Genomic DNA, 27,699 nt, shown 5'->3' with positions numbered 1-27,699 from the left:
AGTATATTATGTGTTTTACAGATGGAATACCAGCATACATTTTGTACACAGAAGGATTAGTGATATAGCATGCCAAGGCTGACATATACAGGGTAATTCATAGAATTCCGCACAAACCTGGCGCACGCGGCTGGCGCACAGTGTGTGCATGCGAATGTCTGAGTGAGCCGTGTGCGCTAAAATCGATTTCCGCGCACATCATATTCATGGATTTTAGCCTCCAAAACTAGCCGTGGCGCATAGTGGTGTAGCAACCCCCAAGAACGCCCTTGCGCAAGGAAAAGCCATCAAAATCCCCAATTCAGCGCAAAGGGCCGTGCTAACCGTGGACCAGTTTACAGGGCTGCCAAACAGCAAAGCCAAGCGGGGAACGTGCATTACTGGGGTGCGTTTGAAGTTTCACACACAAAAGGGCCTGTGCGAGTGGGGTACGTGTATTCCTGGGGTTCGCGTGACGTTTGACACGCGAAAGGGCCCTGTGCGAGTGGGGTACGTGTATTCCTGGGGTCCGCGTGAAGTTTGAAACACGAAAGGGCCCTGTGCGAGCGGGGTACGTGTATTATGGGGTTCGCGGGAATTCTCACTCGCGATTTCTGCAGGGTATGTGTATCATGGGGTTTGCAGGAAGTCTCACACGCGAAAGGGCCCTGTGCGAGCGGGGTATGTGTATTTCGGGGTTTGCGGGAAGTCTCACACGCGATTTCAGCAGGGTACGTGTATTATGGGGTTCGCGGGAAGTCTCACACACCATTTCAGCAGGGTACGTGTATAACTGGGGTTCGCGTGACGTTTGACACGCGAAAGGGCCCTGTGCGAGTGGGGTACGTGTATTCCTGGGGTCCGCGTGAAGTTTGAAACACGAAAGGGCCCTGTGCGAGCGGGGTACGTGTATTATGGGGTTCGTGGGAATTCTCACTCGCGATTTCTGCAGGGTATGTGTATCATGGGGTTTGCAGGAAGTCTCACACGCGAAAGGGCCCTGTGCGAGCGGGGTATGTGTATTTCGGGGTTTGCGGGAAGTCTCACACGCGATTTCAGCAGGGTACGTGTATTATGGGGTTCGCGGGAAGTCTCACACACCATTTCAGCAGGGTACGTGTATAACTGGGGTTTGCGTGAAGTTTGACACGTGAAAGGGCCCTCTGCGAGCGGGGTACGTGTTTTGGGGTTCGCGGGAAGTCTCACACGCCATTTCAGCTGGGTACATGTTTAACTGGGGTTCGCGGGAAGTTTTACACACGAAAGGTCCCTGTGCGAGTGGGGTACGTGTATTCATGGGGTTCGCATGAAGTTTGACACGCGAAAGGGCAACGCCCGTGCGCGACACATCACAGACGCGCTTACGCGTAAACGGCCTTTGGTCCAATGAAATTGCGTACGTGTGCTGACCCGCTTACGCGCTAAGGGCTTTCCTCGAATTACACGCTGACGTGCACATTTTTCATGTGCCAAATCATTCCGTATCAAGCTGACCACGCATACACACACGGAAGACCACGCTCCTGCCCTGAAGGCCATTTTCCTGCCCCCCAGGGCCCCGAGCACGCTCCGCACTGCCATCTGCTGCTGCCTGACTGTCTGCTGCCCACGTGCCCTGCTATTTGGTGCCTGCACATCAGCCATCTGCAGGGGTCCAGTTACTGTGTCCACCCCTGCTGGAACAGAAGACTCACGACTGGGATACCATCGCTCCACAACCCAGCCCCAGGACCCAGTTGCCCACCCACTCCTGCCTCTGGGGTTGCCATGTCGGGCACATCTCCATCTGGCACCACTGGCAACCCCCAGCCAGAGAGGCAGAGTGCTACCAGCTTCACTGTCACCGAAGTTGGTGTCCTGGTGGAGCATGTCCTGGGGCATTATTATGCCCTCTTTGGAACATCACGCGCCAACAAGGAAGGATGGGAGAGGATCTGGGATGACGTAGTGGTTGCCATCAACGCAGAGGGTGTGGCAACCTGCAACATCAAGCACGTCAAGAAGCGCTGGTACGACTTCAGGTCAGGACCCTCCACAAGGCCCGGCACCTCGCGGAGGGGGGCCGGACATGCATGAGTAACATCCAGATGAGGGTCCTGGAACGCGTAGGCCCAGCGCTCCACGCCCAGATCCTTCGGAGGCAGACCCGTCCGGAGTTGAGCGGTAAGTGGCCAAGCATTGCTGTGTGAGACAGGGCATGTTGCCGTGTGCTGCTAGTCTGATGCTTGCCTGTATGTGTGACATAGGCCATGTATGGATGTGTATGTGCAGGGACATCATGGTCATGCATGTGAGACCAGTTATGTGTGAACCACATGGTTGGTGCATGTGTTTAAATGCAACATGGGGAGCTCTATGCGGAATGCACACATGAAAGCATGGCTGTCTCTGTTACTGGACATGAAGGGAGGGTGAGGAATGGGTGCTGATGTCATGTACTTGTATGGTGCACGTGTGTGTGTGTTCCAGAGAAGTGTGTGTGTAACTTTGAAACGCCATGGCTGCATGTGACTTTGAAGGCAACATCTTGGTTTACAGGGGCCCTTCTACGTGGATGTTGATAGTGATTGCAGGCGCCAGGACTGTTTCTGCATGTGTGTTATGTGCATTGACCCATGGGTTGTGGAATGACAGGATGGAAGTGACATTTGACAGTGCCACTCATGTGTTATTGCTTCCTGTCTAGGGTATTTTGTACTGTACCCTGATGCTGTGTTCCATGTCTCCCTCTATGCAGCATCAAGTGAAGAAGAGGGCCGAGATGGCGCTGTGGAGCCAAGCGGCGGGGATGCCTTCACTGGGCGGCGACGCAAGTCCCAGCCACCCTCCCAGGAATTACCATCATCTGGGACCAAGGGGGCTGGTGCTGCATCTGCCACAACGGCTGTGGCGGAAGGGCCGGGTGAGCCCCCACAGGGGCTTCCAATGGCAGAGATGGTGTGGAGACATCCAGGTTGCTGGTCTCCACAGAGGAGGAGGAGCCCGCTACTGAGCCGCACATGGGGCCTGGTGGGGGTAGTACCACTGGTGCAAGTGGTGCAGTCCAGGGCCAGGGGCAGTAGGCAGCACAGGTCACCGCGGAGGGGCCTGTGCATGTCGCTGTCCCTGACCCTGTGACAGCACCACCATGCACCAGCAGGGAGGCCCCGTCCCAGGCCCGTCCGCGGGTAGGGGAGAGTGCCATGTCATCTGCCTCTCCACTACCTGCGGACGAGGGGTCCCACAAACGTATGGGCTCCGACCTGTTTGGTGGGTCCCTACATGTGTTGCGCACTCTGGCAGACCTCTCCTCCTCTGTGGAGACTATGTGCCAGTCGTTCTCCACACCGTCTTCCGGGCCAGATTCCACCAGGGCCCCCTGTGGACCTGGCCCGACCAACACAGCCAGCTTGGTGGAGCTCACATCCCAAGCACAGTCGGGAGTCGTTGGCCCAGCAGGGGTGGACACCACAACTGGAGACCATCTGATGGAGGATGTGCAGGCACCATCAGACACGGCACATGGACAGCAGCAGCAGGAGCAGGCTCTAGGTGGGAGCAATGATGGCTCGGGGCCTTCAACATCGGAGGGGCAGGCATCGGCCAGAGGGCAGGAGGACCCAGGACTGGAAGCGTCTTCCGTGTGGCAGCGGTTAGGCCATGCTATAGATGTGGAGCGGCAGCGGGCAGAAGAAGCACGGCTCACGATGGTCAGGCCGGAGAACTCCATGCGGAAGGCCCTGAGATGGGCCGAGTGCCTCGAGGCAATTCGCAAGGAGTTGGAGGAGAACATGTCGTCGTCCCTGCGCACCCTCGGGCCATGGAAGAGGACCGCCTCCAGGACATTGAGCAGGAGTTCGATGATGCCCTGGCCCGGGACATCCAAAAGTGAGCTGTCGGACTAACCCTAACCCGCTGCCCTTCTAAATAGTTTTTAGAGTTAGGTTTCCTTTATGTTTTCCTTTTATTTATGGTCAATGGACAATGCCACCCAAATTTGTATATAGTCATATTTTTAGGTAGGTAGGTATGTAGGTTTCATTAGTTTGGTTGGGATCATGGACCCTTTACATCCTTGGACAATGGATTGTATGTAGTTTCATCATGTATCCTTTTTTTTTTTTGCATTATGGACATGGAGCAATGGAATTTTTTATCACGGACAATGGATTGTAAATAGTTTGATTATGGATTGATTTTACCCTTTTTTTTGGTTACGAACATGAAGCAATGGATTTCTTTCTTTTTACATTTCCTTTGGATTTGTGTTGTTGGAGGCTGACTTTGGACTGTTTTTCGTTCAAATTCATATGTATTGGTTATCATTTTCATTCAATCATCATTTTCACATGCTTTTCTTTTCATGTTTCATATTTTGGTATGCTTTCATTTCATTTTTGATTTCATGTACATAATACAATTTCATTTTTTAGTTCCATGCGTGGGATCCGCTCATTGGCTTGATGCATGTGAACATGTGGGTTTACACAAGCAATGCCAACCAGTGTATGTGTGTGACGGACATGTGTTGATGTACATAGTTTTGACTTCTGGTTTGTGTCATGAGATCAGCATTTCACTGCTGGGGGGTGGGAGTGCAGGGGGACATGAGTGGGAAATGAGTGGGGGCCTGCTGGCAGGTGCCCTGCACTGCTGGGGAGTGGGGGTGCAGGGGGACATGAGTGGGACATGAGTGGGGGCCTGCTGGCAGGTGCCCCTGCACTGCTGGGGGGTGGAGGTGCAGGGGGACATGAGTGGGACATGAGTGGGGGCCTGCTGGCAGGTGCCCTGCACTGCTGGGGGGTGGGGGTGCAGGGGGACATGAGTGGGACATGAGTGGGGGCCTGCTGGCAGGTGCCCCTGCACTGCTGGGGGGTGGAGGTACAGGGGCACATGAGTGGGAGCCTGCTGGCAGGTGCCCTGCACTGCTGGGGGGTGGGGGTGCAGGGGGACATGAGTGGGACATGAGTGGGGCCTGCTGGCAGGTGCCCCTGCACTGCTGGGGGGCAGGGGTGCAGGGGGACATGAGTGGGACATGAGTGGGGGCCTGCTGGCAGGTGCCATGCACTGCTGGGGGGTGGAGGTGCAGGGGGACATGAGTGGGACATGAGTGGGGGCCTGCTGGCAGGTGTCCTGCACTGCTGGGGGGTGTGGGTGCAGGGGGACATGAGTGGGGGCCTGCTGGCAGGTGCCCCTGACTGCTGGGGGCTGGGGGTGCAGGGGGTCATGAGTGGGGGCCTGCTGGCAGGTGCCCTACACTGCTGGGGGGTGGGGGTGCAAGGGGACATGAGTGGGATATGAGTGGGGGCCTGCTGGCAGGTGCACTGCACTACTGGGGGGTGGGGGTGCAGGGGGAAATGAGTGGGACATGGGTGGGGCCTGCTGGCAGGTGCCCCTGACTGATGGTGGGTGGGGGTGCAGGGGCACATGAGTGGGGGCCTGGTGGCAGGTGCCCCTGCACTGCTGGGGGGTGGGGGTGCAGGGGGACATGAGTGGGACATGAGTGGGGGCCTGCTGGCAGGTGCTCCTGCACTGCTGGGGGGTAGGGGTGCAGGGGGACATGAGTGGGACATGGGTGGGGGCCTGCTGGCAGGTGCCCTGCACTGCTGGGGGGTGAGGGTGCAGGGGGACATGAGTGGGGGCCTGCTGGCAGGTGTCCTGCACTGCTGGGGGGTGGGGGTGCAGGGGGACATGAGTGGGGGCCTGCTGGCAGGTGCCCCTGACTGCTGGTGGGTGGGGGTGCAGTGGGACATGAGTGGGACATGTGTGGGGGCCTGCTGGCAGGTGCCCTGCCCTGCTGGGGTGTGGGGGTGCAGGGGGACATGAGTGGCAGCCTGCTGGCAGGTACCCCTGACTGCTGGGGGGTGGGGGTGCAGGGGGTCATGAGTGGGGGCCTGCTGGCAGATCCCCTGACTGCTGGAGGGTGGGGGTGCAGGGGGACATGAGTGGGGGCCTGCTGGAAGGTGCCCCTGACTGCTGGGGGGTGGGGGTGCAGGGGGAAATGAGTGGGACATGAGTGGGGGCCTGATGGCAGGTGCCCCTGCACTGCTGGGGGGTGGGGGTGCAGGGGGACATGAGTGGGACATGAGTGGGGCCTGCTGGCAGGTGTCCTGCACTGCTGGGGGGTGGGGGTGCAGGGGGACATGAGTGGGGGCCTGCTGGCAGGTGCCCCTGACTTCTGGGGGGTGGGGGTGCAGGGGTCATGAGTTGGGGCCTGCTGGCAGGTGCCCTACACTGCTGGGGGGTGGGGGTGCAGGGGGACATGAGTGGCAGCCTGCTGGCAGGTACCCCTGACTGCTGGGGGGTGGGGGTGCAGGGGGTCATGAGTGGGGGCCTGCTGGCAGATGCCCCTGACTGCTGGAGGGTGGGGGTGCAGGGGGACATGAGTGGGGGCCTGCTGGAAGGTGCCCCTGACTGCTGGGGGGTGGGGGTGCAGGGGGAAATGAGTGGGACATGAGTGGGGGCCTGCTGGCAGGTGCCCCTGCACTGCTGGGGGGTGGGGGTGCAGGGGGACATGAGTGGGACATGAGTGGGGGCCTGCTGGCAGGTGCCCTGCACTGCTGGGTGGTGGGGGTCTAGGGGGACATGAGTGGGGGCCTGCTGGCAGGTGCCCCTGACTGTTAGGGGGTGGGGGTGCAGGGGGTGATGAGTGGGGGCCTGCTGGCAGGTACCCCTGACTGCTGGGGGGTGGGGTGCAGGGGGACATGAGTGGGGGCCTGCTGGAAGGTGCCCTGCACTGCTGGGGGGTGCGGGTGTAGGGGGACATGAGTGGGGGCCTGCTGGCAGGTGTCCCTGACTGCTGGGGGGTGGGGGTGCAGGGGGTCATGAGTGGGGGCCTGCTGGCAGGTGCCCTGCACTGCTGGGGGGTGGGGGTGCAGGGGGACATGAGTGGGGGCCTGTTGGCAGGTGCCCTGCACTACTGGGGGTGGGGATGCAGGGGGTCATGCGTTGTTGATCAGTAGTGCAAGGTGACATGTGGCTTGGCTCGGGGGCATGCCCATGGTGGATGGGCTGCCTGCGGGACATGACCAGGGGTGCAGGGTAGTCCCCTGTGGTGTGGGTTGCCTGCAGGGTCTGTGGAGGGTGTAGAGGGAACACCTGGGAGGACCCACACTGCCAAATCACGCGTAGGAGTCCCCTGCACCCCCGAAATACACGTACACTGCTGAAATTGCGTGTGAGACTTCCTGCGAACCCCATAATACACATACCCTGCTGAAATTGCGTGTGAGACTTCCCGCTAACCCCATAATACACGTACCCTGCTGAAATCGCGTTTGAGACTTCACACGAACCCCAGGAATATTGGCCCTGTGCGAGCGGGGTACGTGTATTACGGGGTTCACGGGAATTCTCACACGCGAAAGGGCCCTGTGCGAGCAAGGTACGTGTATTACGGGGTTCGCGTGAAGTCTTACACGCGAAAGGGCCCTATGCAAGCGGGGTACGTGTATTACGGGGTTCATGGGAAGTCTCACACGCGATTTCTGCAGGGTACGTGTATTTCAGGGGTGCGCTGGAAGTTTCACATGCGATTGGCGTAGGTACGTGTATTTCAGGGGTGCGCGGGAAGTTTTACACGTGATTGGCCTGGGTACGTGTATTTCCGGGGTGCGCGGGAAGTTTCACACACGATTGGCCTCGGTATGTGTATTTCAGGGGTGCGCAGGAAGTTTTACACGCGATTGGAGCAGGGTACGTGTATTTCAGGGGTGCGTGGGAAGTTTCACACACGATTGGCCTGGGTACGTGTATTTCAGGGGTGCGCGGGAAGTTTCACACGCGATTGGCCTGGGTACGTGTATTTCAGGGGTGCGCTGGAATTTTCACACGTGATTGGAGCAGGGTACATGTATTTCAGGGGTGCGCGGGAAGTTTTACACGCGATTGGCCTGGGTACGTGTATTTCAGGGGTGCACGGGAAGTTTTACATGCGATTGGCCTAAGTACGTGTATTTCAGGGGTGCGTGGGAAGTTTCACACGCGATTGGAGCAGGGTACGTGTATTTCAGGGGTGCGCGGGAAGTTTCACACGCGATTGGCCTTGGTATGTGTGTAAGTTTCACACGCGAAAGGGCCCTGTGCAAGCGGGGTACGTGTATTACGGGGTTCGCTGGAAGTCTTACACGCGAAAGGGCCCTGTGCAAGCGGGGTACGTGTATTACAGGGGTTCACGTGAAATCTCACACGCGATTTCAGCAGGGTACGTGTATTTCAGGGGTGCGCGGGAAGTTTCACATGCGATTGGCGTGGGTACGTGTATTTCAGGGGTGCGCGGGAAGTTTTACACGCGATTGGCCTGGGTACGTGTATTTCAGGGGTGCGCGGGAAGTTTCACACACGATTGGCCTGGGTACGTGTATTTCAAGGGTGCGCGGGAAGTTTTACATGCGATTGGAGCAGGGTACGTGTATTTCAGGGGTGCGTGGGAAGTTTCACACACGATTGGCCTGGGTACGTGTATTTCAGGGGTGCGCGGGAAGTTTCACACGCGATTGGCCTGGGTACGTGTATTTCAGGGGTACACAGGAAGTTTTACATGCGATTGGCCTCAGTACGTGTATTTCAGGGGTGCGTGGGAAGTTTCACACGCGATTGGAGCAGGGTACGTGTATTTCAGTGGTGCGCGGGAAGTTTCACACGTGATTGGCCTGGGTACGTGTATTTCAGGGGTGCGCGGGAAGTTTCACATGCGATTGGAGCAGGCTACGTGTATTTCAGGGGTTCGCGGGAAGTTTCACACGCGATTGGCCTGGGTACGTGTATTTCAGAGGTGCGCGGGAAGTTTCACAGGCGATTGGAGTAGGGTACGTGTATTACTGGGCTGCGCATGAAGTTTCACATGCGATTTTGCTGTCAGAGCGGGGAACGCATATTTCGGGGGTGCGCGGGGAGTCCTACACGTGAATTGGCAGTGTGGGTCCTCCAAGGTGTCCCCTCTACCCCCTTCACGGCCCCTGCAGGCAGCCCACACCACAGGGGACTACCCTGCACCCCTGGTCATGTCCCGCAGGCAGCCCATCCACCATGGGCATGCCCCCCAGCCAAGCCACATGTCATGTTGCAATATGATCACCAACTCTTGTCTCCCAGCACCCCCACCCCCCAGCAGTGAGGGGCACCTGCCAGCAGGACCCCACTCATGTCCCCCAGCCCCCCACCCCCATCATTGACAGGCACATGCCAGCAGGCCCCGATACATGTCCTCCAGCACCCCCACCCCCCAGCAGTCAGGGGCACCTCCGAGCAGGCCCCCACTCATGTCCCCCAGCCCCCCCATCATTGACAGGCACCTGCCAGTCGTCCCTGACACATGTCCCCCAGCCCCCCCACCCCCCAGCAGTCAGGGGCACCTGCCAGCAAGCCCCCACTCATGTCCCCCAGCACCCCCAAAACACACAATAATGCCAATAATAATCAAAATGCAGCATGTCCCAAAAAATTATAAATAAATAAAATGAGAATCCAAATTAATCCAAATTAAAATGTGTCCAAAGTCACCATCCAACAAAGCAATTCCAAAGGGAAAGAAAAGCGTAATATCCATTGCTCCATGGTGAAAAAAAAAGATGAAGGAGAAAAATCCACTGTAAAACTATGTACAAATCCAGGGTCCATGAGCCCAACGACATAAATGAAACCTACAATGAAATACTACCTAATTACTTACTATATACAAAATTGTGGGGCATAGTCCATGCACCCCAAATGAAAGAAAAAAGAAATGAAACTTAACACTAATGAACTATATACAATTGAGGCGGGCAAGTCCAACGGCTCACTTGTTGATGTCATCGGCCAGGGCATCATCGAACTCCTGTTCAATGTCTTGGAGGCGGGCCTGTTCTCTGGCCCTGAGGTCTCACAGGGATAATGCCATGTCCACCTCCAACTCCCTGCGAATTCACTCAAGGCACTCAGCCGGCCTCAGCGCCCTGCGCATGGAGTTCTCCACCCTGACTATTGTGAGCCGTGCCTCCTCTGCCTGCCTCCGCTCCGCACCTATCCGCTGGCCCAACCGCTGCCACACAGAAGACACTCCCATTCCAGGGTCCTCCTGCCCTCCAGCCGATGCCTGCCCCTCTGATGCAGATGGCCCCGAGCCAGGATGCCTCGCACTTTGAGCCTGCCGCTGCCTCCGACGCAACTGCCTCTGCCAGCATGACGGCATCCAGGCTGATGGAATCCACAGACGCCGTCGTGCACGTGCCCTGCCCGATGATGCGGCACATCCTCCATCTGCTGGGGTCCAGTTGGTGGGGTGTTCACCCCTGCTGGACCTCCGACTCCCGAATGTGGCAGGGATGGGATCCCCACCGAGCTGGCTGCGTTGGTCAGGGCAGGTCCACAGGGGGCCCTGGTGGCATCTGGGCCGGAAGACGGCATGGAGAACGACTGCCGCATAGTCTCCACAGAGGAGGAGAGGGCCGGCACAGTGGCCGACATATGTACAAAACCCCCGACCATGGACACTCCCAACTGGGCCACATTGGCATGCTGCTCTTCGTGATGACATGCATGCTTCCCCCAGGAAGCACGCACGTCATCACGAATGTCACGCGTGCGCAACGCGACACCAATGAGGACCTTCTCCATATGGCCAGGGGTCCCCTCGTCCTCAGGTAGAGGAGTTTCAGATGACATGGACATCCCCCCTACCTGCGGACGGGCCTGGGATGGGGCATCCCTGCTGGTGCATGGTGGTGCAGGCACAGTGTCAGGGACAGTGACATGCACAGGCCCCTCCACGGTGACCTGTACTGCCTCCTGCCCCTGCCCCTGGACTGCACCACTTGCACCAGTGGTACCACCCCCACCAGGCCCCATGTGCGGCTCATTAGCAGCATCCTCCTCCTCTGTGGAAACCACCAACCTGGATGGCTCCACACCGTCTTCTGCCGTTGCAAGCCCCTGTGGGGGTCACCCACCCCTTCCGCTGCAGCCGTAGTGGCAGACACAGCACCAGTCTCCTCACTCCACAGACACGCAAGTCAGACACACAGACATGGACACCACACATGTCCATGACAGCAGAACCCATCTCTCACACCCCATCCATGTCCAATAACAGAGACAGGCATGCATTAATGTGTGCATTCCGCATGCTGCTCTGCATGTTGCATTGTAACACATGCACCACCATGTGGTTCACACATTACTGGTCTCACATGCATGACCATGATGTCCCTGCACACACACATACGTACATGGCCTATGTCACACATACAGGCAGGTATCAGACAACCAGCACCCTGCAACATGCCCTGTCTCACACAGCAATGCTTGGCCACTTACGGCTCAACTCCAGACGGGTCTGCCTCCGAAGGATCTGGGTGTGGAGCGCTAGGCCTACGCGTTCCAGGACCCTCATCTGGATGGTACTCATGCTGCCCCGGCCCCCCTCCACAAGGCGCCGGGCCTTTATGAGGGTCCTGGACCTCAAGTCCTCCCAGCGCTTCTTGACTTGCTTGATGTTGTGGGTTGCCACCCCCTCCGCATTGATGGCAACCACAAAGTCGTCCCAGATCCTATCCTGTCCTTCCTTGTTGGCGCGTGATGTTCCGAAGAGGGCATCATAATGCCCCAGGACTTGCTCCACCAAGACACCAACTTCCTTCTGACTGAAGCTGGTGGCCCTATGCCCCTCTGGCTGGGGGTCGCCAGTGGTCTCAGATGGTGTTTGCCCCGACATGGTGACCCCCGAGGCAGGCGTGGGTGGGCAACTGTGTCCTGGGGCTGGGCTGTGGAGCCATGGTATCCCAGTCAGGAGTCTTCTGTTCCAGCAGGGGTGGACACAGCAACTGGACCCCTGCAGATGGCTGATGTGCAGGAACCAAATAGCAGGGCATGCGGTCAGGCAGCAGCAGATGGCAGGTGGGAGCGTGCTCGGGGCTCTGGGGGGCAGGAAAATGGCCTTCAGGGCAGGAGCGTGGTCTTCCGTGTGTTTTCGTGTGGCCAGCTTGATACGGAGTGATTTGGCACATGAAAATCTTGCACGTCCGCGTGTATTTCGAGGAAAGGCCCTTAGCGCGTAAGCGCGTCAGAACATGCACGCGATTCCATTGGACCGAAGGCCCTTAGGCACTTCTCCTTTTGTCCTGTCTCCTCAGACAGCGTACAATTCTTCTTTTGGCGGGGGTGTTGCCAACATGCACACGCGCATATTTTTCACGTTCTTTTTCCAGGCAGACGGTGAGTTCCACACGTACTTAGCAACTGTGCTTGCCCCGTGTGTCGCGTTCCCCTTCACAGGTCATTGTAGGCTGCGTGTATTACGCGTACGCTTTTTTTAAATTTCTGGGTGGCACAGCGTAGTGCGGGTTCATTTTTTCACACACTTGGTCTACGAGGGGTTGCGTGCACGTTTATTTTTTTATTTTGGGCTGCCTGTGCGTTGCATGACCCGTCATCTTCCCCCAGGGGTCACAGGCAGCCTTGTTAGAGCACTAGGGTACTGTTAGGCGGAAACCTGTGCAGTTCCCTCTGGGACCACTGCAAAAGATTTAGGACTACAGGTGTTTGGCAGTAAACCCACTTGGTAGCAGCCTGTAACACAAAGATTCACTTGGTAGCTGTGGCTGAGCTGTCAGACTTCTCTCAAGAAAAGTTAGGCAGTATGTGGAGTATATAAGATAGGGCAATTTACACAGTAGAGCAAGCAGACACAGAACAGAGCTTGGGTGTAAAGATATATAATTATTTATTTTAAAAACACATCTATCAAAAACACACTGGCACTAATACGGCAAACAACTTCAATCACAATTACTATAAGTATATCAATCCCCTAATAATATTTCGACAAGTCTAGGTTCAACGGCACCACTTACTTGCAGACAGAGGTGAATGCTTTAACCTAGATGGCACTCTAATATTCGTTAGAACGGGAGAGAAAAGGCAGGGTATGAAACCAACTCGGTACCAACACTTTTACGAAGCAAATGCAAGGCAAGTAAGGCAGGGTCTACTGCAGATCACAAAGTTCAGAGGCCAGGCCCACTTGGAGAGAGGCAAGGCGATATGTCCCAAAAAGTATCACAGTGGAATTGCACTTCGAGTCTTTGTAGCAAATTGTCACAGAAAGGTTGGACCAGTTTAGAACAAAAAGTTAAGAAGGTCTGGAGGCGACCCAATGGAAACGGAAGGATTAAGACACCTCACGCTAACTGTCACAAGGGAAGCCAGGCGGACACAGTACCTTGTAAGTGAAGAGACTGTTCCGGCGGCGGCAGTTGTTCCTGGTGGTGGATGCAAGTCAGGGCTTTGCCAAGAGATGAGATGGTCTCGTCGTCAAAGGAAAGTTGAAGATCGTTGCACCACCAGGGAAGAGACCAGCCGCGGAGTGCTCCGTATCAAGGCACCACCTTTTGGTTGCGGTACGGGCTTGTGGCTATCCGGTTGCCGGGGTGCTCAGCACGGGCAATTCGACCACTACGCCCTGGAAGCAAAGAAAAAGCAAAGGGACTGGTTGTTCCCACCAGTCAGGGGAAGAAGACTCTCCAGCACGGAGATCTCCTCTGTCGTTGGGAAGTGGTGAGTCGGTTCAACATGGCTCCACCGGAGGTGTCGTTGTTGCAGGTCGGCTCAGCTTTAGCCTCGTCGGATTCTTAGGTCCTGTGGCGACTTATGAAGATCCAGTCCCAAAAGCCCTGCTTTTATGCAGAAAACCCCCATTCATTCAGCCTAGCTGTCAATCAAAACACGCTAAGTGGTGAGCGGGGCAGCTCACCACTTGGGCCAATCACACCAGAGTGCGACTTGAGTTGGCAAGGCAACTCAGTCCAGGGTGCCTAAACCCCCTCCCACACCCCCTGTGGTACCCAGACAGAATGGCACCACTTTGGAGGGCTTCTGTGCAGAAGCCCGCCAAAAGTGGAACAAAGGGCTCAACCTTTGGTTCGGAGTTACAGAGGCGAACACATATGCCATTTTAAAAACCGAGTTCTGGCAGAAAATACCAACCGGTGGATTTATTTAAGATAAATAAACCGGCGGTATGTTAAAGACCAATGTGAAAAAGTATTAGCCTCCAACAATGGGAAGAATCCCATAGGAATATATTCGGGGTCGAATATAAAAAGTAGTTTCCACTGCCACCAGCCAAAACTCGACGAGGGGGGACGGGACAGTGCCCCTCGAACAACAGACCAGGGGTAATCGAATTACCCCTACCAGTATGTCCACAATAGGATGGTTTGTACGGGTTCTGTTAGTAAATTTTGGTCTAGTAAAGCCAATGGTGACTTTACATGCCCTGGGAGACAGTAGTCAGTCCCAGGTTATGGAGTCTATGGTGGGGATCCTCTAGGACACCCCAGTGTTACGGCACGGAAGGTGCGGTGTAACACACATAGCAAAACACATGAGGCCCTATGGAGTAAAAGTCCCCATAGCCCATAGAACACATTGACATTCAAAGGAATCAACCACATTCCTCCCACTCCAAGAGTGGGAGGAAAAGAGTCTCACTCTTGGCAGGATGACAAAAACATACTCCAGGAATCCAGCAAAGCTGCTGGGGGAGTCACTAGGTTAGGACATTCAGCCTAAACAGAGAATTCTCCCTAACAGGTACGAATTCCATCTGGTATCCTACCCCTTTGACCCCCAATTGCCCAGGACAATAGTTTACTGCAACTCCCATACGCACAACAACATCAGTGCCATGGTTGGGAGGCGACCAATCGGTAAGGGAGGCAAAGGTGGCTGACCCTCAAGAGGTGGCCGTGGTGGGCGCGGTAGGGGACGTTGCCAGGATTTGCAGGGTGCCCCTTTGCCCCCATGTGTGGAGGAACAATCAGGGACGCCCATGCCCCCCCATGGTTGAGGGAAACGTGGCTGACACCATCCAAGCTCAGCCCCTGTTGGACCAGCCCATTGTGGAACCTGACCTGGCACAGGATGACTCCCTGACTGACTTCCAGGTCAGCAAGTCTAGGCCACGTGTGGCGGTGCAAGTTGTTGTCACCAATCCACGTGGATCTGGGGCAGCTGTGTCATCTGCTGCCCCAAGTATGCAGGATGGGGAGGCTGCAGGGGCAGCTGCAGATCCATCCACCCCAGCTCTGACTCTCCCAGCCAGGACAGTGTCAGTCCCAGTCCATCAACCTGACGTTCCCCCTGCCAACATTACCCTGCAACCAATGCCTGCATCAAGACCTATGGTCATTGTGCATTCCCACACTCCTACTACCCAGTCCTCCGGTGATTCTGCCCCTACTGACCAGAGCGGCGTAAGCCACTCTGCCTCTGCTCCACCTTTAAAGAACTGGAGGAAGGGAGCTCTTGCACGACAGGCTGAGACCCCAGACACGGTTACACACTCCGGTACCTCAAGGAACCTTGCTTCAATGATCCGGAACTTGATGCACTTGTGGGCTATGTGTCAGCACATAGCCACGAAATGCTGGTGACTGCAGGGTGCAAGACCACACCTGGTCAACGTAAGGCACACTGGCAGACCATCGCCGATCACATAAGTGCCCTTGGATTTGTGAGGCGCTCAGCTGATGATTGTGTTGCAGTGTGTGGCACATGGCTATTTTGTCACACTATGTAGCATTTTTCATCTCATCATGTCCATCTCACATGGATGGCTGACAGTATTCATTCACTGACATATGTATGTACTTGTGGAATGTACCATGGCTATGATACATGCCATCTGTGTGATGGCATGTGTCATGTATGTGTATTGGACATGCCACTCACAGGCCAATGTGTGATTGCAGTGCTACCCAGCATGCTGCAAATGTGTTGCTCTTCCATGTTGGTGTTATCAGTGTCTGCCTTTTGCCTCCCCTTCAAACCCAGTGACAGTGCATGCATGGGAGGGTTATAGTCATGTGGGACATGTGTAAATCATGTACTGGTTCTGCAGCTTGTCAGGCCTATTTGTGTGCTATGGTGCTAATGCCTGCTTCCATTTTTTGTCTTTCATGTTTTTGCAGGGGATGACGCACTTGATGATGTTGAGGAGATGGTGCAGACCCAGGAGGAATCTCAGGCATGACCGGGCACCAGTGGGGGACGTGGTGTGGTGGTGGGTGAGAACCCAATCTTGCTGCAGATCATTCTGTCGAGGGGTACCTCTGGGTGCACCTCCCCAGACCTCTATTCAGGTGCTGATTCGGATGATGAGACCTATGTGGCGTCGCAGGTAAGTGTTCTTGGCAGGGATTCTGTTCTGTCCAACCCACCTGTACCAGGGGTAGAACCCTCTATGGGGATGTCAGTGTTGGTAAGTCTGCCTTTGGCAGTTACGGATGGAGGGTCACACTCCCAACATATGATCCTGTTCCTGGGCCAGCAGATCAGAGGGGGAATGCATTCCTGCAGCCTCAGGAAGTGCCGGCACAGCAAGGCGCAGATCGCCCTGCCCCAAACAGGTGTGGTGCCCGCCGACGCGGTGGCCGTACGCCACCAGGCAATACCGCATGGGAACAATCCATTTACGGTATGGCAACCCAACAGGCAGCATCAGTTGAGATGATGGCTCAAGCTATGGAGAGGGTGGCCACTTCCATTGTCCCCCCTGAAAGGCAGATGGAGCTACTACAGCAGGCAACAGACTCCATTTGCCAATCACACAGGGAAGACATGTTGGCGTCCAACAGGGACAGACAGGCGGCACTGGAGACTCTACGCCAATAGATATCAATAGAGTCCCAAGGCCACAAGGAAGCCCTGAGGGTAGAACTCCACCACCTCAGGGAAACTATTGTTGACCTTGAGGCTTCCACTAACTTGAGGACAGAACAACAGCTGGAGCGGCTCACATGTTCGCTCTCAGCTGAGATGCAGGCAACTCAGGAGGAGATCCGGGCATCACGTCAGGTGCTGCATGGGGATCTCCGCACTATAATCCTCCAGAACGAGACCTTCTACACCTGCATGCTTGCTGCCATGGAGGACCATACCAGGGCTTTGCGTGGGCTGCCTCCCATAGCACCACCACCTCCTGTGGCAGCACCACCTCCTGTGGCAGCAGCAGAGGGTGATGAGAGCGACAGCAGCAGTTCTCCCACATTGGCATAGCCGTGCAGGCCATGAGCCCATGGAGGTGTTTTTTTTTTCCCAACATCCACACAGGTGGCTGTTGGTGCGCACCCTGTCCTCGGACCTCTTTGGTGGCCTCCCCCCTCTCCCTGGCCCTCACATGGCCATTTTTTATTTTTTATTTTTGTTTTTTTGAAGTGTGTTGCCTTGTGTGGCCCCCGTGGGCATCCACTGTATTCCGGCTGGGTACATGCAGGCTTGTCCTGAGTTTGGGTTAGATGCTTGGGTTCGTGAGACACACGGCCCTCCTGCTTCCCGTCTCCATGGGCTTGCAAAGGGTGTGCCCAAGTGACATTGACATAGACGGTGATGTAGGACTCCCATGAGCTGCGTGGGCAGTCTTTAGTCAATACTGTGTATACATTCCTAGTGGATATTGTTGTTGAATTGTACACTGCATGGTGTCTTGCTATGTGCTTGTGCATCCATGTCTTTCGCCTAATTTGCAGGTTAATTCCTCATGTCTTCACAAGGCCGTCTACTTTGGAGATGGAGTTCATGTTGTAAGCAGTGCACTTGGACATTTTCGTGGCAGCAGCACTGTACAGTTGGAAGTGGCTGATGTGCTAGCATGATCAGGTTGTAAGACTACCACTACTTTAACTTAGTACTTTCATGTTTATGCTATGTTTGAGGTTGTGTAGCTGCATTGTATTGTTGGTAAGTATTTGGTCATGTGTGTTGTTAGTTCTACATTACTGGGAGCATATTGTGTGTGGGTAGTTTCCATTAAGGACACTGTACTTTGACACTGTGTCATGTTTTGGGGATTGCTTTGTTTGCTCTCACATAGCATGACATTCCATGGTGTGTTGGGTGGCGGTGCTGGGGAGGTGTTGGGTGACATGGCACTGTTGTCATGTTGTATTTTGCAAGGGGGTAATGATTTTTGCAGCATAGAAGTGTGTCTTTTGATGACACAGCATTGCTGGTCTTTAGGTAGGTAGGGATGCACACAATGTAACACTTCCAGCTGACCAATCTCAGGCTGGTATGGTTGTGACAGTTGACTGTCTCTTATGTCATCATCATTGATTGTCAGCTGGTATGTGCCAGGGCTGTGTGCACTCCACAGGGGTGTGATTTTAGGTGAAGTAATTAGCCACTAGCTGCGTATGGGCTGCCTCACCCCGTGCCCTTTCCCCTTCCATGCGCAGCAGGCGTGCATGTGATTGGGGATGTGGGGGCACCACCATGTCCACGGGCAGGCCCCGGCGTGTTGCGACGTTGTGCAGGACACATGCTGCCACTATGATCCTGCACACTAAGGGGGGAGCATATAACAGATGCCCGCCAGAACGGTCAAGGGAGCGAAAGTGTGACTTGAGCACTCTGAATGTGCGCTCCACTATGCCCCGGGTTGCAATGTGGGCTGTGTTGTATCTTACCTCGGGTGGCGTGGTGGGGTTCCGAATTGGCGTCATCATGTGGGTGCTCAGAGGGTAGGCAATGTCCCCTGGGGAGGTGGTGATGGGTATCACTAGTGAGGTTGTGACATTGCTCAGTATCTGACATGCATGCATGTGCTGTGGCATTTATACTCACCGAGCAGCCATGTATCGCCATGTCGCCCAGCTTCTAGGTCCCGGTTTAGGGTTGGCATTCTGTAAATAAAACTGTCGTGGGTGGACCCTGGATAGTTGGCATATACTGAGGTGATGATTCCCTTGGCATCACATACTATCTGCACATCTATAGATGTGCTCTGATGCCCTGGGGGGACGTAGAGCCACATGGGTGCAGTCAATGGCACCTAGCACTTTGGGGAAGTGTGCCACCCAGTAAAAATCCTGGACGACAGCCTGCCTTTCTGCAGGTGTTCTGGGCAAGTATATGTGCCTGCGGACTGATGGGCGTGCAGTCATGATGGCCAAGACCTGGTGTAGGCAGCGTGACTGCGTGGCCTGTGACACCCCCCCACTATAGCAGTTGGCCGTTGAAATGATCCAGTGGCCAAAAAGTGCAGTACATTGAGGACCTTATGCAGGGGGCTGAGTCCTGGGGAGCACAGGGTGGGTGATGTGAGGTCATCCTCCCACTCAATGACCAGGTCGAGTATTATGTGAGGTGGAAACCTGTACCTCCCATACACCTGGTCATCAGGCATCCCAAAAAGGCTGGTTCTGGGTGTAAAAATTCTGGGCCTGACTATCCTCCTCCTCCTCCTGCGGTATCCCACGACCACTGCTGCTAGGGACGGTATATTCATCCTTGCTCTGTGCTGGTTTGTTGTTAGCGCGCACTTTTATGTTGCGCGGGTCCACGTACGCCTGCTTCCTGCTGGCGTACGTGTTTCCTGATTAGCGCGTCTTTTTTGGCGCATGCCTTAGCCCCGTTCGATTCCATGAATACGTGTTTTGAATGTGCGTGGGGCGTTCTGCGCACTTGCCTCCTGTACTTCCCCCGTGACGCCCACATTTTCACAAGTTGTTCCCCATTCTGATTGTCACGCCTCCTGTTCCTCCTACTTTTATTATGTGCGCTGCGCTATGTGCGATTTCGCTGTGTGCCTAGCGCACGCTGTTTGGAGACGTGTGCGCCAGCTTGCGCCACGCAGAATTTTGGCGCACATACTGGAATTTCCTTGCGCACGGACTTCCATGAATCGCTGTGCGCGGGTTTCGCTGCGATTTTCGGACTGGCACTGCGATTCGCACGCTTTCGTACGCTTGCGCTGAAAATTTCAGCGCACATTAATTCCATGAATCGCCCTCATAATGTGGGTGCAACATCATCATGAATATTATATACAGTCAGTGCTGGCTTATATTGTGGGCACAGATTAATTAATGTGATTCACAGTGTCAATGTTGACACATATTCTAGGTGTAAAAACATGAACTTGAGTTACAGATGTAACACTGCCGTGTTTTGGAGGCACAACTGCATTAACGAGATGTATAGTGGCAAAAGTGCAATGTATTGTGGATAAAGGCATCATGAATATGTTATAAAATCCTCCTGTTTATATTTGATGACCTGACATTCATTGTATTCTTTCATGTGATACTCTACAGAACCAAATGAAAATTGTATGGCTTTTACCCCATTTTTGCAAATGGTGTGCTGTCATATGCACCATTTCAACAAAATTTAAATAATTTTCAAGAATGTTATTCTGAAAATTCCACCTATATTGTACAGGATTCCTTGGTTGCTTGCACTCATTCGGAGGATAGGAGGTTATATTCGCCGCAGAACAAAATCCTTTGGATGCTGGTGCTCAGAATTCATTACGACCCTGGCGCTAAGTGAAAAACGATGGCGGTAAATGGTTACCGCCATCGTTTTCCGCCAGGTCCGATCATGACCTGTGACCGTTAACTACGATGCCATTAGCGGCATCGTAGTTAACGCTGCCGCTAACTGCGCTAAGGGTGCGCGCACGCGACCGGCAACACCGTACTTAGCGCCATGGCGGAAAGGTACGCAAATGCCGACCCAAGCTGACATGCACCTAACACCATCACCCAGCCCGTTAAGTACCTTACCGCCATGGTGCTAATTACGCCATCGCGAACCAACCGTAAAGTGCCATGTAAAGTGAATGCAGCTGCCACAGGTGCACAGAAACAACACAGGTGAAGGCAATACAGACTCAGGAAGTACAAAAAGAGCACACCCACCCCTTCCCACACCCAGTCACACTCCACAATGATACCAATACGACTAGCAATGTTGGTGCTGGAGGACCTGATAGCAATGCATGTGCTACAGCAGCAACAACAACAACAGGCAGCACAGAGGAGAGGCAGGAGGAGAAGGAGGGCAAGGCAGGCCCAGCAAGCCCCACCAGCACAGCTAGTGCCACCACGCAGGCAGCCCCCAATCCCACGCATCAGAGCCAATCCATTCAACCTCACTGCTGAGCAGATCCACACCCTGTACCGTTTGGACCGGGACACCATCACCGCCATCGTAAACATGATACACAACGACATCGTCAGCATGATAGAAACTCCAACCGCCACCCCCCCCCCTACTAAAGGTAGTGTCCGTACTCCACTTCCTGGCCACAGGCACCTACCAGCACACACTGGGGCACTTGCATGGCATCTCACAACCATTATTCTCACGAACACTCATCCAAGTGCTCGATGCCCTCCTCAAGCACACAGACGACCACATCTCATTACCACGGACTGCCCAGGACATTGCAAACACCAAAGTGGGTTTCCATGCACTAGCCAGCATACCCGGTTGCATTGGTGCCATCGACTGCACCCATGTGGAATTGGTGGTTCCACGTGCCATGGAGGTACCGTACCACAACCGGAAACAGTTCCACTCAATCAACGTGCAAATGGTCTGTGACTCCAACAAGATCATCACACATTGTTGTGCCCGATTCCCCGGATCAACCCATGATTCTATGGTCCTGAGGAACTCCACAATACCACGCTACATGGAGCGACATGCAGGCCCAAGATCCTGGCTACTCGGTGAGTCCATTGTCATGGAAGTGGGCAGGTGAATGACGTACCGATGCATACTCCACCTGGCTGATAGGGGGGGGAATGATGCATACTCCACCAGGCAGAAAGGGGGGGGGACTGATGCATACTCCACCTGGCTGAAAGGGGGGGGAATGATGCATACTCCACCTGGCTGAAAGGGGGGGGGTGATGCATACTCCACCTGGCTGAAAGGGGGGGGAATGATGCATACTCCACCTGGCTGAAAGGGGGGGGGGAATGATGCATACTCCACCTGGCTGTGAGTAACACAGAGAACGGAGACAGAGGATGGGCACTCGCAATGCACTCAACCCCTCTGCATACATTGGGTGATGGCATGCAAAACAGGCCATGGGAGCTATGAGCTCACACTGCACACTGGTTGCATTGTGTGAATCAATTAGTGCATGTAGAAGTGAGCCAAAGTAACAGTTGGATGCAAGTCATGTTGGCACATCATGTTCTTGATCAGACGACATGACTGACACATACATTCTCGCCTACATACAGGTGATGCAGGCTATCCCCTGAAGAGGTGGCTCCTTACACCAGTCCGTAACCCGCAGAACCAGCACGAGGAGGACTTCAACCGTGCACATACACGTACTCGTGTGGTCATAGAGCAGACATTCGGCCTATTGAAGGCACGGTTCCGAAGCCTCAGCAGATCTGGTGGGGCACTCCTGTATCACCATGAGAAGGTGGCAAAGATCGTCATGGCATGGGTCATGCTACACAATATGTGCGTCAGACGGAATGTGCCCCTGCCCCCTGACGCAGAACTGCAACCACCTGACGATGAGGATGAGGAGGGTGCAGATGGGGCGGCACCCCATGGAGGATGCGACGCACAGGAGGGGCGTGCAATGCGCCTAAGTATCATCGACCACTGCTTCTAGCACACACGGCTGGTGTGAATCACATGGAGACTGCACTTGGGGCACTGTGTGTCTCTGGGACATGAACACTGTGGACTGTACACCAATAAAGCACACATACGCGAAAGAAAAAAGTGTATTTAAACTATGAAACGTCGTGACACACCCCCTCCCCCCTCCCCCCTGCACACCCCAACACAGCCCCTCCCCCCTCCCCCTGCACACCCCAACACACCCCCTCCCCCCTCCCCCTGCACACCCCAACACACCCATGTAGGTGTCAACAGATGCCTGTGACAGTGGGCACAGGCTGTTACAAGCCCCCTCTCCCGGCCCCCTGGGCACCCCTGGCTGTGGAGCGCAGGTTACGTCCGGAATGTCGGACGGGGCTGCTCTGTGCAGAACTGGCAGTGGAGGATGTCCCTGCCTGCCCCCGTGCATGCCCGTCCTGTAGGGTGTGGGTGAACTCAGTGAGCGCACGACGCAAGCCGGCAAGTTCAGCACAGATGTCCCTGGACATGGCCTGCATGGCATCCCTCAGGGTGGCAGTGCTCTGCGCAACTTCGGTCCTTAGGGTCTCCGTGGCCTTTTCAATGGTTGCCCTAGCCCCCACACATTCCGCGGCATGCTCAGCCAGCATCGTGGACAGTTGTTGCTGCCGTTCTGTGATGTCCTCGAGGGACTGCTGCCCCTGCTGGCCCATGGCCAGTGCTGGTGGTGTGATGGAGGGGCTGCTCCCCTCCTGTGGACTGAGGAATGGGCATGGGGTAGAAGGCCACTCCTCTACCTCTGTGTGCCCCTGTGTGTGATCCTCATGGGGGCTGGCGTCTGACAAACAGGGGGAATGTAGTAGGTCAGTGGGGCTTCGGACTTCGTGCTCCTCAATGTCTGAGTCTGAACATGCAGCTATTGCAGCTGTCTCACCCATGTTGCTGCTGGCCGCTGACCCGGTGCCTTCTGTGGCATGCAATTTTGGTAGAGGTGGAGCAGCTGCTGCTGGCCTGCTGACTACAGGGGTGCTTGCCGGTGGGACGTCCGGTATGCTTGCAGTGGGTCCTGCTTGTTGTGGGGTCTGCCTCACTGCAGCTGAGGTCGAGGGTGCGGGGACGGTATAATTGGCCTTCTTGGCTCTCTTCGTCGCAGGGGTGTCCTGGTCCTCGGGGTGTGAATCTGTGCCTGTGGTGGAGCAAAGGAGGGAGGGCGTTATTGATGGGTCTGCGGACTTTGGAATGACAATGATAGACATTATTCAGGTCAGTAGATGAGGCAGATTTCAGGCAGGGCCATGCAGGTTGTCTCCTTTTAGTGTGGAATGTGGATGCAGGTATGCGGGTGCCAGCAGTGTATACAGGATGGTGCTCGCATGTGGCTATGGGCAGTGTGGAAATGTGTTGCATTTACACTCTAGGGCAACCTTGTGCTACACATGAATGGACTGCAGTGACTATGGCATGTCTTGTTTGAGGCACCTACCTTCATCGCCTGATGTCGGAGCTCCCCTTTCCATCCCTCCGACGCCTTCAATGGCTTCCATGCCAATCGTGGTTGCACAAATCTCCTCCCACGGTTGGAGTTTTAGTGGGGATTCCGACTCTCCACCGGTACCCATTGCAAGGTTGCGGTTCGCAGAGATGACCGCTCTGACCCGTATGCAGAGGTCGTCCCAGCGAAAACGACAGCTGCGTTGTCTTGCAGGGTCTCCGCAAGCATGCAGAGTTCCTCCCGGCTGAATCTTTCCTGGCGCTGGCGGTCACATGCCTTCTTAACAGCTTTAGGCATTTTTGGGTAGTTGGATGGGTGGGTGATTGGTTGGGACAGGTGTCAGGGTTGGATCTGGTGTTGTTCGGTAGGATGGCAATGGATTGTGTTTTTAAAGATGGCCGACGTGCTGTTTCCCGTTCCGGCGCAATGACGCTATTTCCGGTCCTGCTTTTTACGGCCACCGCAAATTACGGTGGCCGCTAATTACGGTGGCCGCTACTTACGGTGGCGGAAGTGCACCTTGCTCGCTTTACGATGCCGGTAGGGGCCTTTTCCGCCATGGCGTTAATTGCATTACCGCCATGGCGTAATGCTCGTGCGCGATGGGTCGTAATGTGGCGCTCTTTACGCCATCGGCCCACGGCGTAAACGCTCATTACGCCATGGCGGTAATGACGGAAGATTACCACCTGGGTCGTAATGAGGCCCCACATGTCACCCACCTGCACCAAAAGATGCTTACACCTCTCACTTCACCCTGCTACAAATACAAGTTGGCTCACATGCAATGGACAATACTTTGAGTTGCCTGCCCCTATACCTGAGATCCATTCCTCGGGAGGATAGCTCAGTGGCAACGTGCTCGCCTTGGAAGTAAGACAACATGGAGCAACACAGGTTCGATCCCCGCGTCCGAGCTTAGAAACCACTGGGTATTAAGCGCATATCAAATGGCCTGGGTATTAAGCGCGTATCAAATGGCCACCTTTGCACAGGTAAAAGCTTTTCAGCACCATTTTCAGAGACGTTTATCTATAAAGATAGGCTATGAATGTCATTGATTTCAGTTAGTACATTGTTCATAATTTAGCTTTCTTAAAGAGAATATTAATAACTATCCAAGACTTAACATACCTCAGTCCATTTTCCAAAAATTGCTCATGCTATTGAACATTTTAAATCAGGCAAACACAGGTTGTGTAAAGGTTGGTTCATGCCAGCAACTTATCATTGTATTACATTTAAATATGGGTATGGATCCAAAGGAATGTTTACCACATATGTTTTTAACAAAAGCAGCTTGTCCCTTTTAGTGCATATGTTCTCCTTCATCCGGCATCAAGAATTTAGAAACTGCTCCCAAGTGTGATCCATTTTCATCCATAGGCACAGTAACTGCAGAGCAAATCGTGCAGTTTATATCATTGGGAAGCATGTTTTCAGTCTTTTCCCCAGGACATACCTGTGGATACAACGTTCGGGATAATAAACAGGCTAATGAGTTGAACATAATCCCTAACAAATAGATGAACATAGCCGACGTATGTGCCTGCCTGATGTATCCTATTTCTTCTAACTCCCCTACTACTGTGCTGTCCATTGACTGGCTTCCTGCTTAGTGTGAAGAACCACAAACAGAACCGTCCTCTGTTCCATCAGCATGAATGGCCTTTTTATGACGTTAAAACCGTGAACTCCTAGCAGACCAAACTTTACAAAAACCAGCCTGTCACATTTTGGAACAGGAAGCGAATGTATATACTTTTCAACCGAAACTGAAGCAATCATACAATACATAAACATATGCAGTTCAACGCAAATAATACATGCAATGTAATTCAAAGCATCCCCTGAGAGATTGCTTAAATATCTTGAAACATTACATTAAATAATGCTGTTAAATGCGGTCCTTTTTGACAAAACAGGTTTCACACTTGCTTTTCCACAATACGAAGCAAGTCGGTCTCGTGATTCTGACATATTTGAACCGTAGATCTCACGTTGTTTTAGCAAGATAGCAAACTTTTTATTTTGAGTGCATTATATAATATTGTAGTTATTGAAAATTAGGGTTGCCATTCGCAATAAAAACGACGCACACAGAAAACAATACAGATGCTTGAATGAGAGTAAAGTGGTTGGTGAACTGGTACTAGAACTGAGTCAGTCACTAAGGAACAGGCACAGACATACTTCGGAAGTATATGAAGGGGGCTGGTGCTGGAACATGAGAACAATATTTAAATGTTGTACAGATATTTTGTGACATTTTCTGCACCAGTGAGCTGTAGTGAAGGTTTGGGAGGCACCGCTCTAGCTCATAAGTAGAGCTTTACCCTTCCAGTGGAAGAGTCAAGTAGAGAGAAGAGCAGGCACAGGAGGAGGCTAATGTGATCTGGTAATGAGGCGAGGAGGGAAAGAGGTGGGTCATGTGACTAGCATTTATAGAAGGGAGAAAGACTACTTTTTATAGGGGAGGATTAATATCAGATAGCGTAGATGTAAAGAGGAAACAGTTCTGGGCGTTATCAGCAAAAAGATAGCAGTTACAAACTATGGATGAGGTGTCTTTTCTCAGGGGCATCTGCAGAGAGTGAAACGAAGCGGGCAGGTGAATGATCTATGGGAGCGCCCACAGGAGGGAGTGGGTGGGAGGAGTTATTGGACCTTAATGAGATGGTGGAGGGGTAGTCAGAGAGATACGTGTGTAACCAATCAAGTGCGGTGTCCCGACACTGAGGGAGGAGATGGTCTGTGGGAGGGATCAATAATCCACGGTGTAAAAGGCTGCACAGAGATGACGTAGAATGAGGGTGGAGGAGAGGAGAGAGTAGTGAGCTAGGGCTAGACATTTGGAGAAGTGGGTGAGAACAATTTCAGTGGGCGATTTTGACTACAAACCTGATTGGTGAGGATTAGAGAGTGAGCGATTTTAGAGTTAGTAGGCAATGAAATTAAAGACGATTATTTCCAATACTGTGGAGTGGTGGGGAAAGGAAGAAACAGGACTTCATAATGAGGGAATCCAGGGTCAATAGTGGGTTTCTTAGTCATGAGGATGACAGTGGCTATGTTGCAGCAGGCAGGCAAGAAGACTGTGAATAGAGAGCCATTGAAGAGAAGGTGACAGGTGCAATCACTTAAATTGTTTGTGATGTTATGGGGTTAAAAGAAGCATAGGATGAGTTATTGGGCAGAAGATTGGTAAGTGTTCAGAAATGGAAACGATAAAGAAATGGCATATTGTAGAAAAGGTGAAGATGACAGATGCAGATAGACCAAGGGAAGTGTGGGAGAGATAGAACGGTGGACAATGTGTGATCTATTTTTGTTATTTTGTATACATAAGGGTCAAAGTCAGCAGTGACGAGTAAAATAGGGATGTTTGATTGGGGAGCAAGCATAGCCTGGAGGCTAAACATACGTTTCGATTTACTTGAGTATTGGCCTTTGTCTAAATGCTTACTACAGTGTATACACATGAATATAGTATGCTTCTGTGACACAACTTTAACATCCTTTATCCTATGAACAATGAGATATAGTTTGTGAAGTAACAAGGCATACTCAATAAACTTTGCATCTTTGCATCCTTTCAATTTTGGTTGAACTTATTCTATCAGGAGTGCTTGTATTGGAAACACACCTAAATACTTTCTATGTCTACATAGCATAGGGCTGTATGCTTCAGTCTCCATAACGCAGCAGCTGCCTCGGAAAAAAATAATATTCAATTTAACTAGGAGCAAGTGGTGTGGACATATAGGTCTGACAACTGAACTTCCTTCTTAAGAAGGCCTTTTCCTGCCTGAGGGTGCCTGATGAAGGCATCTTGCACAGGACAGGACCAGATTGCCTGAGAATGA

The sequence above is a fragment of the Ambystoma mexicanum genome, chromosome 1q, assembly GCF_040938575.1.
Source record: "Ambystoma mexicanum isolate Mex_15411 chromosome 1q, UKY_AmexF1_1, whole genome shotgun sequence".
NCBI lineage: Eukaryota > Metazoa > Chordata > Amphibia > Caudata > Ambystomatidae > Ambystoma > Ambystoma mexicanum.
The sequence above is the reverse complement of the archived record's forward strand: the minus strand, read 5'-3'. Positions refer to the sequence as shown.